At 40.4% G+C, this 13,404-nt stretch overlaps 1 protein-coding gene across 3 annotated transcripts in view; it reads right to left on the bottom strand.

Moving 5' to 3' along the window:
* Positions 1 to 13,404, bottom strand: part of RAB27B (RAB27B, member RAS oncogene family) — a 211,176-nt gene that overhangs the window by 45,209 nt on the left and 152,563 nt on the right. Inside the window, exon 1 of one of the 3 annotated variants that reach the window (XM_048850453.2) lies at positions 5,845 to 5,966. The exons of the other annotated variants lie outside the window; for them this stretch is intronic. The gene's annotated coding sequence lies outside the window, so the exon portion shown is untranslated. Of the gene's footprint in view, positions 1 to 5,844; positions 5,967 to 13,404 lie in introns of those variants that run through there. 3 annotated transcript variants of the gene reach the window in all.

Below are 13,404 nucleotides of genomic sequence, written 5' to 3'. Positions count from 1 at the left end.
ACGCGATTAAAGACATGAAAGTTGCAATTCTTCAACAAAAAAAACTTCAAATCCAGACTCCAGCGAGAAACTGTTGAATTGGAATTCCTTTGCAAATTGGATACAATTAACTTAGGCTTGAATAGAGACTGGGAGTGGCTAAGTCATTATGCAAGGTAACCTATTTCCCCTTGTTTTTTCCTCCCTCCCGCCCCCGACGTTCTTGTTAAACCCTGGATTTGTGCTGGAAATGGCCCACCTTGATTATCGTACACATTGTAAGGAGAGTGGTCACTTTAGATAAGCTATTGCCAGCAGGAGAGTGGGGTCGGGGGAGGTATTTTTTCATGCTTTGTGTGTATAAAAGATCTTCTACACTTTCCACAGTATGCATCAGATGAAGTGAGCTGTAGCTCACGAAAGCTTATGCTCAAATAAATTGGTTAGTCTCTAAGGTACCACTAGTACTCCTTTTCTTTTTGCGAATACAGACTAACACGGCTGTTAGTCTGATTTCCTGTATTGTTCTGTTTAAATACAAATGAACAATAGCGATCAAAATTGTTTGGCTTGTCAAATAATCTTCTCCCATTTAGTGCGACTCTTAAAGGACTGCACATAATGAAGGAGGTTTCTCACTGGTAGTGGCATTTTAGTCAGGAATGAATTCTAAAGCACTGATGTCTTTTATGCCTTTAAGTCATCACTTTTGAAATAGTCAGTTATTTCTCCATTCTATGGGAGCCCCACATGAATATTCAAGCAATTTGATTATTCAGTGAAAAATTCTTAGGAGTTAAATATATATATATATATATATATATATATTCCATTCTGCAGACAAATGACTATACCAGAATGTTTGCTTAACTCTTTTCAGTGCTGAGAACAAAACAACAAAAAAACCCGCTTAATGCGGAATGCTTAACTCTTTACAGTGCTTCTCAGTGAGCTGCACAGAGGCAATGAAGGTAAAAATCTTTCAGCGTATCCTAGAACTAACCCCTAACATGTTGACCATCTTTCTCCAGTGCAGAAAAGCATGGGCCCCACGCACCAACAACTGCAACCTAAACTCTGTCTCCCATCCACAGCTTCTCCTACCTGCTGCCAGCCAGATCCCGGGCCCTGTTTTCACTTATGCCAGTTTTACAACAGTGGAACCACCTTGACTTCAGTAGAGCTACTGCAGATAGATACAGGTGTCAGTGACAGGAGAACCAGGCTCTTGAAGTCTGCATCCAGTCGCTCCCTCTCTAACCTCCAGAAACATCCATTTTTTGGTCTCACCTGGCTAATTGCCCAAGCCAAGGGTGGAGATGCAGGTTCCTTGGGCAGGTAGATTTGAGATCAGTGAGAGATTGTGACTGCAGGGAGGTGAAGTGAGTCAGGACCTGCTTCAGGGAAGATGGAGCAAATTTGCTCCACCTCCCTAATGCCAAATCCTTCCTGACACTAGAACCCTTGTGACAATCAACTGGCTGTGTTAGATATCTGGGAACCAAACAATTCCCTACGGTTTAAATGGAAGCCAACATCTTAGATACTCCTTTGGTACAGAAAATGTAGAGTTCACCTAAAAAACCCCTACAAGCATATAGTCCATTATCTGTTGATCCACCAAGGAATCATTTATTGCATTCTGAATGTGCTGTGGTTTAACCCACAGAAGCATTTCTATCTCCTCATTCTTTCAAGTCAGCTATTAAATCTGTCATTTAATAAAACACCATTCGCTAAAATAAAGACCCTTTGCAGATTTGTATGGTAATACAGCATAGTAAGCCACATACAAAGGGATAGCGGTAAATGAGGAGAAAAAAAAAAAAAAGACTCTTTTCTAACACACTTGGGGCCAAATTCATCCTTGCTCTAAATCCACTGAAGCAAATGCTATTGCATTCATGGTTCCATGTACAATTGCAAAACACATACATTCATTTTAGATTGAAGAGGGAAAACAACCCAAAAGAAAAAACAAAAGTCAAGGCTCTAGGAGAAAGAGCAGAGTGTGTAGTCTCTACAGCAAATCTGAAAACAAAGTATAGCTGTGCTGTGCTCACCGGGTGAGCTCAGAAATTTAAAGGTTCAGCACTGAAAAAACAAAACAAGACTGTAGAGAGTCTCACATCAGGACTTAATTCCACTCTATGCTATTATTATAGCTTTTAGACCGATAGAAATCATGGGTGTTGAAAGGCATAGGATATACCACATAGTGCACAACTGTAATTTTTTAGGGGCAATGTATTTTACCAGAAGTTCTTAATCATGCCGTTTGATAAATAGCAACCTCTACATCTAAATTAATGTACTCTGGCAGCAAGCCCATTGAGTGTCTGCCCTCGGAATTTCCAGGTACACTAAGGTAACGTTTATGAGGACATTTTAAATGGGTTGCTACATCCTGATGCAGATTTGTCAGCAGGTGTATTTATAGTGTTGTTTCTCTGAATGCAAACATAAAGTGCAGTGCCATGACAGCTGTCGCTTATCTCTACAGCTGTTCAAACTTTATCAACATCACAACTGAGCCGGACCTGCAAACATTCTGTATGCAGGGCTACCAACTCTGGCTTCTTTAGCCTTCACATGCAACCCCTGATTTGAGAGCATTGCTCCACACTGAAATTTTTTGCTCAGTTGAGTGTCTGGAGCTTGGGAAAACTATCTCCTGTTTTTAAAAAGTCTGAAGCAAGAATTAAAAATGTTTTGGGACAGATCCTCAGCTGGTCTCAATGGGCATAGCTCCAGCCCTTTCTTTTCACATGTCTGAAAGCATGTGATTTATTTTACCCTTGGGTGATTGATGTGCACAATTAGTTTAAGAGATCCTATAACAGAGTTCAGGAAGGATAGAAAATAATGATCTAGTTCTACGCCTTCCCAAACACACACAAACAGACTGCAGCCTGAGGTTATAGCTAGGAGCTCTGCTTTAGCGTTGAAAAGACTAAATATGTTTTGTTGTGGTGCAAGTGCATGAAATGCTATCGGAAACTGTGCCCATTTACTCTAAACTGATATGTTGTGGCAATAATATTTCTCAATCAGTTACATTGTGAACGAAAAGCCGTGTATTTTTCTTCTAGTTAGCTGATTTTCTTGTATTGTACACGCCACACTATATTCTAACTTTACTCATTCTCCCACCATTGAGCAGAAGAAGTGTTAATGACAGCAGAATTTGGTATTCTGTAGGTTTGCCTACACGTGGAGTTAGTCAGGAATAGCTATTCTGGAATAATTCCTTGTATGGACGGTTTTATTCTAGAATAAGAGTACCGTGTTCTGGTTTTGCAACTACGGTCTCTCTTGCCCCTAATTCGGAATGACCCTGTGCCTCCGAGTGAGTGTATTACAGATTTCATCTCAGCAGAACAGGAAATTGATTCTTGAAACATGCAAGCAGCCTCTTCCCACCCCACACCCCCAAGAGATCAGCTGCTTCAAAGGAATGAATTGGGCTGCTCAAAATGTAAGATGTCCCACAAATACATTAAATCTGTTTTATAGGTGGATACATCTACATCACACCTTTTAATGAAAAAAACAACAACAACAAAAAAACAAACAAACACTATCAGCCTACCACAGTGTTAAAATCCCAGCTCTGAGCTGCTCAGTGCACGGTAGGGCACTGAGTGCAGGTCTACACTACAGTGGGGATTGATGTTCTGAGATCGATCCACCAGCAGTCGATTTGGTGGGTCTTTACTAGACCTGCTAAATCAACTGCGGATCACTTTCCAGTCGACCCCTGTACTCTATCCCCGACGAGAAGAGTAAGGTAAGTCCACAAGAGATTTTCTCCCGTAGACCCCCACAGTAACTCGACCTAAGATACAGCGACTCCAGCTATGTTATTCACATAGCTGGAGTTGCACAGCCTAGGTCGATTTACCGCAGTAGCGTAGACATAGCCTGAGTTGCCAAACTGTATTTGCACCTCTTCTCCTGTACTCCTGGCTGTTCTGCTCCTTCTGAGCCTGTTGAGATTGAAATGGACAGGAATTCTCTAGAGATCACTTGTCAGTTTCACATATCTCCTTCCTCCAGAACAGATTTCCAGAGTAGATGACAGCTGGCATGATATTTAACTTAATTTATTTAGACATACATAAATGTGTCCACTCCTGCCTCTAAAAGAGAAAATTTAATTAGTTATATCCATCTACATAGATACACATACACACAGACTGGTCCAACGTCTTTTACTAAAACCCCATGACACTCAATCCTGTCCAGCCCACACTAAGATTATGACCCTCCACAACAAACCCAGCACTCTAGGGTTATTCTAAGTGGATCACTGAATTATGGTTTATTTTTTATTTGGAAAGCTAACCGAGCCAAAAAGATGGGGGAGAGGGAAATGAAACATTTTGTGCACAGTCAGCCTTGCCAGTGCCCATTGAAGTGACAACTGCCAGGAGATTAGGATAATCTAATTTCTACTGAAAGTTTGCATGGTCCCCTCGTGAGCAGTAATGGTGAAACTCAAATAGCCCTTCAGAGTAGCAGAATCAATATAACCTTTTCATTATTGTGAAGCAACTCGCTATTGATTGTGAGGAAACCTCTCTGCTCCCCAGGAAAACCTCTTAATACATTGACTGTCTCCCATTCCTGCATTCTAAAACCTTGCCCTCTCTCCATGTTGTGTCTGGAATAAATTCCTGCTGCTGAACAATGTCCATTTTGGTATGCAAGCCACAATTTGAACTGCTCACATTTTATACACAAAAACTAGCCACTCTAAACTAGAAGCAGATTTCTTCTTTTTCCTTTTATGCCCATGTAAAACTTGCTGTAAATCCATCAGCATCCTTCAGCTAAACTCGATGTAAATCCAGACTACCCATCAGCAGACCTTGCCCTTAACCGTCCTACATTTTAAACAACACAGAACTAGGGAGACCAGTTCTGCTCCATTTACACGTCATGCAATCCTACTGACTTCCATGGGGCATAACTGAGGACTAAATGGTTGTCTAGTGCTATAAGAGTGCTAGTACTTAACTACAATCACCATCGACAGTGAGTAAAAACAACTGCCTGCCACGACAAAAAAGTCTTATTTAAAACTGGAGGCAGAACATAACAAGAACGCTTCAGCAAACATCAGCAGTAACCTCTTATTGAAGTAAAGCAGAACCTTATCAGCCTTCAGAAAATATCGGAGTGCTGTAAGTTATAAAACCATATACAAAAGTCAAACAATAAAGTGGGGCAAATTTGCGGGGGGATCCACAACTAAATTCATAATAAAAGTTTAAAGAATCTGGAAAACATTGTGCCTATCTCTTTTCATTTTCCTTAGAGCTCTTCAGAAAGCACACATGAAATTTCTAACAGCAATAAAATGGAAGCATTGACACCTCCATGCTTTTTCAAGCCAGCTGTTTGATATGCAAATATTAAGCAGAGGGCACCAAGTAACAGGGTCTGGTGACCTATCGCTGAAGATGGGTACCTGCTGGCATATAAATCCATATGCCTTAGAAAAGCGTCATCTTTGAAAAACAAAAACCAAACAAAAACCCTTTACAATATAATCTGAAATGACCAAAGGGTAGAAGAAGCAAAGACATAAGAACAGCTGTTTGCCATTTTAGGCCTAACTTCCTTTTCACACAGTTCCCGAGCAGTTATAAGCATGCTAGATGGGTGTGAGTCCATTCCAGCAAGCACTCTCTCTCGCCTGCTTGCCAGACTCACCAGCGTGTGAACTTGGGTGTCGGATTTCAGGGACCGATGTTTGCTTTACCTTTCCGTCCCGCACTCAACTCCTCCTAGGCAAACCCTCCCCCCATAACCCACTTTTTGTTGGAAAAGTTTAAAAGCGCAAGCCAAGAAACTTACTCCGATAGTCCCGAGCGATTAGGTAGATCCCGCTGCTGTCAGGGCAGTGAAGGAGTTGAAGTTTGTTTTAGCACCACCCCTGGGAGCGAGCCTCACAAGGCTTCTGTCTAAAAGGCTTGTATAAGAAGAAGGCGTGCCCTGAGCGCCTGTACACGGATGTAAGGAACTAACCTCGGGCAAACCTTGCTTGTGACTCAACTGCAGGCACTAACTGTTAAAATACACACTCTGCCCTTTGTTAAAGGCTCTGCCCTGTTTGATGTTCTGCACACATGCTAACAGCTGTGTGGTAGCAGTGTCAGGCTTAATAAAATGGGATCAGCTGCCACAGGTTATCTGCAGCAATTTAAGTCCCTTTTTAGCACATGGAGGGGTTGCATTGATTAACCTAGCAGTCTAGTATCTAGATAGAGAGATACCACTTAGTATGCTTGGGTTGGTAATTTTGCACCAGTTCATTCAGGGTTACTTTCTGTGTTTGTAGTACTCTGTGTTGCTTTTAACAATTGTTTCTATGTAACTATATGGTTTGTCGCATTACCACCAGACCTCTGAGCCTGCTAAAGGCCAAACATGGGGTGCAGTGGGTGATAAAGACCCAAGAGACACCAAAGATTATTCATGCAGGAAACTTAAAATGCTATGTTTCAGAGTAGCAGCTGTGTTAGACTATATTCGCAAAAAGAAAAGGAGTACTTGTGGCACCTTAGAGACTAACCAATTTATTTGAGCATAAGCTTTCGTGAGCTACAGCTCACTTCATCAGATGCACGAAAGCTTATGCTCAAATAAATTGTTTAGTCTCTAAGGTGCCACTAGTACTCCTTTTCTTTTTTTAAAATGCTATGATATCCCTTTCTTTAGTGTGAATGACTCTTCCCATAATCTCTGGTCCCTGACTCTTTATGTCTGATTTAAATGATTTTCTACAATAAAAGCAAGGGGGTACCAAATTTGTGTAAAATGTTGGCAATTTTGGGAGCAAAATTTCTCTCCAACTGTAGTAAAGTTGAGAGGTATGCATATCATCCGCTCCACAACTGGCACCATGTATAGGTTGTGTTCAAATGGCCACCGCTTTAGTAAAACAAAATAAAGTCAAAAAAACATTTTCCTGGACTGTTATATCCCCATTAAAAGGAAAATAGTCAAAAGATCTGTAATAGCAGAGCAAAGGGTGAATCCTTATTTCCTTGATTAGTTTCATTGGGTGACCCCCAGTTATTTTGTTATGTGAAGGGGTAAATAACACTTCCTTATTCACTTTCTCCACACTATTCATGATTATCTAGACCTCTATCATTACCCCCGTTAGTCATCTCTTTTCCAAACTGGACAGTCCTAGCCTTTCTCATCTCTATTCATATGGAAGCTTTTCATAACCTTAATCATTTTTGTTGCCCTTCTCTGTACTTTTTCAATTTCTAATATATCTTTCTTGCAGATGGGGTGACCAGAACTGCATGCAGTAATCAAGATGTGGGTGTACCAAGGATTTATATAGTGGCATTCTGATATTTACTATGTTATGTATCTCTTTCCTAATGGTTCCTAACATTTTGTTAGCTTTTTTGTTTGCTTGTTTACTACCACTGAACACTGAGCAGATGTTTTCCGAAAACTATCCTCAATGACTCCAAGATCTCTTTCTTGAGTGGTAACAGCTAATTTAGACCCCATCATTTTGTATGTGTAGTTGGGATTATGCATTACTTTGCATTTATCAACATTGAATTTCATCTGACATTTTGTTGCCCAGTCACCCAGTTTAGTGAGTTTCTTTTTGTAACTTTTAGCAGTCTGCTTTGGACTTAACTATCTTGAGTAATTTTGTATCATCTGCAAGTTATTCCACCTCACTGTTTACCCCCTTTCCCCAGATCATTTAGACTTCTAAAAGGAGACTTTCTTAGTATTAATATAAATCCTTGAGTTGTTCTTTGTGGTATCCCAGAAGGAAATAAGACAGAATGCAAGCAGAAAGGAACAGCTTGCAGCTCAGTCTCAGAACAACGTAGTTAGTCTCAGCTTGTGGGAGACCCAGCTTTCATGTCTGTGTGTCCAACATTGATCTGTAATCTCTGGGGGTGGCAGCAGGATTCTGTAATACAGGTGTGTTTCTGAGAAAGAAGGGGGATTGTAGTATAATCAGAAGTAAGGGCTGAAAGATTCAGAACAAAGCATTGCCCTAAATATTCAACCCATTCATCTACTGCTTATCAGTCTCTGAAATCATTAGGGAATAACAGTCTTTTAGATTATAAAATCTTTGGGACACAGACTGTCATTTATAAAACATATATACAGCATCTAGCACAGGTCGGGGTCCTGACCTGCTTGAGGACTCTAGATGTTTCTACTATAATATAAATAATAAATATATTTCTATCTAAAGCATTGCCTAACTTTCTAACTAGTCAATATGGGAGGATAAAGCATATTCTTATGGAATACTGTCCCACTAAGTATACAAAGTCACTAGTTAGGGCATGGATAAGGGGTCTATATATTGCATAGCCTCACTATATTGTAATCAATCAGCATAATAACTATTGCATTCAGAACAAATTAGAGTATCATGAGGAACTCAGACTACATAATCACAATGGTCTCTTCTGGTCATAGAATCTCTGAATATAGTTTGCTTTAGGCCATGCTATAAAGTTGTTACAGTATGATGTAGCCGAAAGCAAACTATATGACAAACACTGGGAAATATGATGATAACAAATGAGAGAAGGAGAAGATCAAGGAGGCCGGTTTACACTATGAGTTAATGCACATTCACTTTTCAACTTCTGAGACCTGGGGTCAAGTCCATCTCCTAGCACAATTTAAAATGAATTTGCTGGCCTCATCTTAGTCCACTCAATGTAGTGAAATGTATTTTAGATCAGCATATTATGCAATGCTGTGGAGGGAAGTTTGGTGGTAGGATGAAGAAATGTGCATCACACTGCTATCAACTGGGACATGTGAAACCCCAAGCAAAGGTTTTCTCCATTTTAAAAAGAAAAAATGAGTAGGAGAGAGAGGCAGAGCTGTGGGAAAGGAAAACCAGTAACAGTAAATAAGAAATAAGTGTTTTGATTATCTCGCTTTCTTCCTTTTTTTATTTATTTTTCTACTTAATACATAAAAGGAAGTAATTGTATCTTGGGGCTCTCATGAAAAATCTTCAAGTAGGAGTTATAGTTTTCCTGGAACTCATTGATAAAGTTGCAGCCTTCCATATAATAGCATAATTGTGTATACAGTATTATCTTTGGTGTGAGTTCAGAGCTCAGAATTGACCGGGGCTCAGATAGCATGGTGATGAGCATGGTATAAATACCTAGATACTGTAGATTGAGGAGGACTGTGCATATAATACAACTGTATGTGGGAGATCAGAAAACTAACTGCCAAATTCACTGCTGACTTACCCATGGAAAACTCCACTGGTATCTCTTGATGTTTGCCCATTAATGCCACTGGTGAAACTGGTTTGAACTAGCATTGATGAAATGCTAGAATTTTGCCTTTTTGCCTTTTCTATTTACAATGCTGGACCTAACGGCGAGTCAGTGGTACCTATGGCACATTTTTGGTCTCCACGAAAGTCTTTTGGTGTTTAATTCTTTGGGGTCCTTCAACTCTGCCATCCTGTCATACCTCCTTGCCCTCAAAGAGCCAAAAACAGTGGGAAAGAAGAGGTGCATAGGAATTGCCACACTGTATCAGACCCTTGATCCATCTAGCCCAGTAGCCTGTCTCTGACAGCAGCCAGTACAGGATGCTTCAGAGGAAGGTACAAGAAACACTACAGTAGGTAGAAGTTGGATAATCTCTCCCCCATGAGTGTATTATCCTAATACCTAACAGAGTTTGGGTAAACTCCAGAGCATGAAGTTGTATATCCCTTTTAATGCTCCTTTTTAGGATTAACTATTATAATTCTTGTTTATTTCATTGAGAGAGAGAATAGTGGGGCATAAACTAGGTTGGGAAGGAAAAAAAAGAGTAGGGTTATAAGTCAGGGGAGAAAGGGGCAAAAAGAGAATGGGAGAAGTAGGGCAGGCAGAGAGAAGGGGAGCAAGAGAAGAGGCAGATACAGCTGGGGAGAAGTGGGCTCCAGGTGAAAGTGGGGGGAGCAGAGAAGTGAGGGAGCAGGACTGAAAGAAATGGGGGGATGGGAGAACACACACTAAGAGGGAGAAGAACAAAACAAGAAGGATATGAAAGAAAAGAGGTGAGAAACCAATACAATGGAAGAAAAAGGCAGTGAAATGCTCAAAGCTGGAGGAAATGGGGCAGAGACCCACTCAGGGGGTAGCTTTCAGGTGGGAGGAGTGCTGTAGGGAACAATGTGAGGCTGAGATGGATGGAGGCAGCCACCCAAGTCCAAGCTTGCCTGACATCCCCCCCGTCTGAACTCAGGCAGCTAGCCTGAGCCGCCAATCATGCAGCAACATCCACACTGCTCTTTTTAATGCGCTCCCATGAGTAAAGTTAGCATGAGTCTGTCTACCACGCTGGGAATCCCACCTCCGTGCTGCAGTGTAGACATACCCAGAGATGCTCCACTTAATCTTCATGTCCCAGGCCTGGTAGATCTTGGCTGGGGGCCTGAATAGATTTACATGATAAACTGTGTGGAGCAGCTGCTATTGTTTTGTAGAGATGTGGGGTGTGGCTGGAGAAACAAAAGGTCTCTGATGGAAGGTGGGGCTCTCACCTGCAAAGGGGCTGAACAGATGGGGGCAGGTTGTAGCAGGGTCTCAGTGCGTTGTTCTAGAATGTCTAGAGAAAACAATGGAGAGCTCCCTGCCTTAGTAAGAAGCACAAACAACACGGTGATGGCTGATTCTAGTATGCAGCGTGAACATGCAGGACCCCTGCTTTCTTTATTTGTTTGTGTTTTTTGTAATTGAGTGGGTTCAGAGATGCATGCAAAGTGGAATAGCTGCAAGCAAACTCCCATAATCCTTCTGGGCAATTGGTCAAAATGCACAGGCTATGTCCAGGACCGAGGGATAACCAGCCCCTTACAGTTCTGTGTAAATGATATCTGGAGTTTGTTTACTGGCTGCATTTAGAATTGCACCGTCACTACCACTAGCAGAGGGTCTCTCACCCACAGCCCAAACAGCTTTATTCTTTTGGTTTCATTTGGGCTTCGACACATAGTGCTGTGTGTGTCCTTTTTTATGGCAGTTCCAACACCGCTCACCTGTGAAATGACACTCATTAACTCAGTGATCAGCAAAAGCTATTCAACTTTGGCTGCTCACTTCCGCTCATGTGGCATGCATCACTCTTCCCATAGGTCATTTCCCCTGGTACATTTTTTTCCTGTAGTCTCCACTGATCCAGTAACAAGCAGTGCTTGTGAGCAGATGAAATCAAACTCTGTTGGCAAACATTTCTGTAAGACCTGCTTCAAAATAGACACTCTATGATCCCTTAAAGCATTCTCCAAATTGGCTTAAAATTCACAGTGCTTCAATTCTGCCACGTATACATTTACTGACTCTGCAGGTTACTAGTTCCATTTATATTGCTGGAAATGCTCTGCTATGACAGGAGACTTTAGAGTCAAGTACCTTCACAAAAAAGTTCTAATTTCTGGATAACTTTTCTCGTTTAGTTTGAATTGGCTGTGAGTAGATGTAACAGTCCATATGTTCTGCTTCCTTTGGGTCTCTTAAACAAAAGGAATGTCTCTCACTCCAGGACCACCTCGGTTTCCTGTCTATGCCTCTGCTAATTAAAATTAAGTATTATTTGCAAGAACAGGAAATGTGTATAGACCCTCTTCTTTCCAGATAAAGAGAAATGTCATACTGTACATAGCAGTGACTAAACAATTACTGAAAAAAATGACTCCAGTAAATAAATAAATAGATCCCATGTATTGAATGAACCTCCTCTTAGAAGAAAGTTTTGGGTTTGAATTTATCATCCCTCTGAATAGGATATTTGCATTAATTGTTATATCACACCACACTAAAAGACAAACACATTATCTCATCTCTTCTTTGAGTACCCACATATTTGACTGAGTGTCCCCAGGCAACTGCTGACTGAACCCTAAGATATGTTTTCCTTCTCTTTAAGAGCAGTTTTCAGCCATCTCTCTCCCCTCATATATTACTCTACCACTTATCCTTTATCTGGTCCAAACCACTATCTTCTCCCCATTCAAATCCCTCTTTAATGCTTGCTCTACATTGGAAAAAAATTGCATTCAAATAATTACATTAATTTTAATTCAATCTAGTTAATCCAATGCAAACCCCCTAGTGAAGACACACACAAACAAATTTAATTCTGGCTTGAATTCGTTTAGCTTAATTTTGTAATTTCCTGATGCAAGCTAAATTGATTTATAATCAATCTAGTTAAACTGATGATTAGCAAACTCCTAAAACTGGTTTAATTCTGGTTTAAATCAGGTTAGTGTAAATTACTAAATTAAGATAAACAGATTAAGCAAGAGGTGAACTAGTTTAAGTGTATGTACATTAGGGGTTTGCACCAGTTTAGCTAGACTGATTATAAATCAATGTAATTAAACCAATGCAACTTTTCTAATGTAGACAAGATTTACTTCTTCCTCAATACCTTTAAGAAGTCAGTCAATAATTATTATTATTAAAATATCAATAATTAATTAAAAGCGGCAAAGAGTCCTGTGGCACCTTATAGACTAACAGACGTATTGGAGCATAAGCTTTCGTGGGTGAATACCCACTTCGTCAGATGCATGTAGTGGAAATTTTCAGAGGCAAGTATAAATATGCAAGCAAGAATCACGCTAGGGATAACGAGGTTAGTTCAGTCAGGGAGGATGAAGCCCTCTTCTAGCAGTTGAGGTGTGAACACCAAGGGAGGAGAAACTGCTTTTGTAGTTGGCTAGCCATTCGCAGTCTTTGTTTAATCCTGAGCTGATGGTGTCAAATTTGCAAGATCAGCAGTTTCTCTTTGAAGTCTGGTCCTGACTTTTTTTTTTTTTGCTGCAGGATGGCTACCTTTAAATCTGCTATTGTGTGTCCAGGGAGATTGAAGTGTTCTCCTACAGGTTTTTGTATATTGCCATTCCTAATATCTGATTTGTGTCCATTTATCCTTTTACGTAGGGACTGTCCAGTTTGGCCAATGTACATAGCAGAGGGGCATTGTTGGCACTGCATAATTAATTAAACATCCAGAAATACACATGCCTAAAAACCGAGTAATGACACAATATCACTGATGTAATTTTTATTCTCTACCCTTCTATCCCATGATTTATAGTTTCCTATCTGCCCTTGTCTCATCACCTCTCAAATTCGATTGTTAGATCCTCGAGACATAAACTGCATCTTTCTGTTTGTCCTGTAAAGCATTTAGCATGTTTCTGGGCACTGTAAAAATAAACAAACAAACAATTCCTGACTCACAATCACTATTTGAAAACCAATTCTCTGAAAACAAGATTTATTTAATTTAGAAAATATACATTAGATTGAAAATCAGGGTGAATGCATCTATTCTGGGTAACAGCCTCATTAGGTAGGCCACATTTTTGGAAACCAA

This window comes from Caretta caretta, chromosome 5, assembly GCF_965140235.1.
Source record: "Caretta caretta isolate rCarCar2 chromosome 5, rCarCar1.hap1, whole genome shotgun sequence".
NCBI classification, from domain to species: Eukaryota; Metazoa; Chordata; order Testudines; family Cheloniidae; genus Caretta; species Caretta caretta.
The sequence above is the reverse complement of the archived record's forward strand: the minus strand, read 5'-3'. Positions and strand labels throughout refer to the sequence as shown.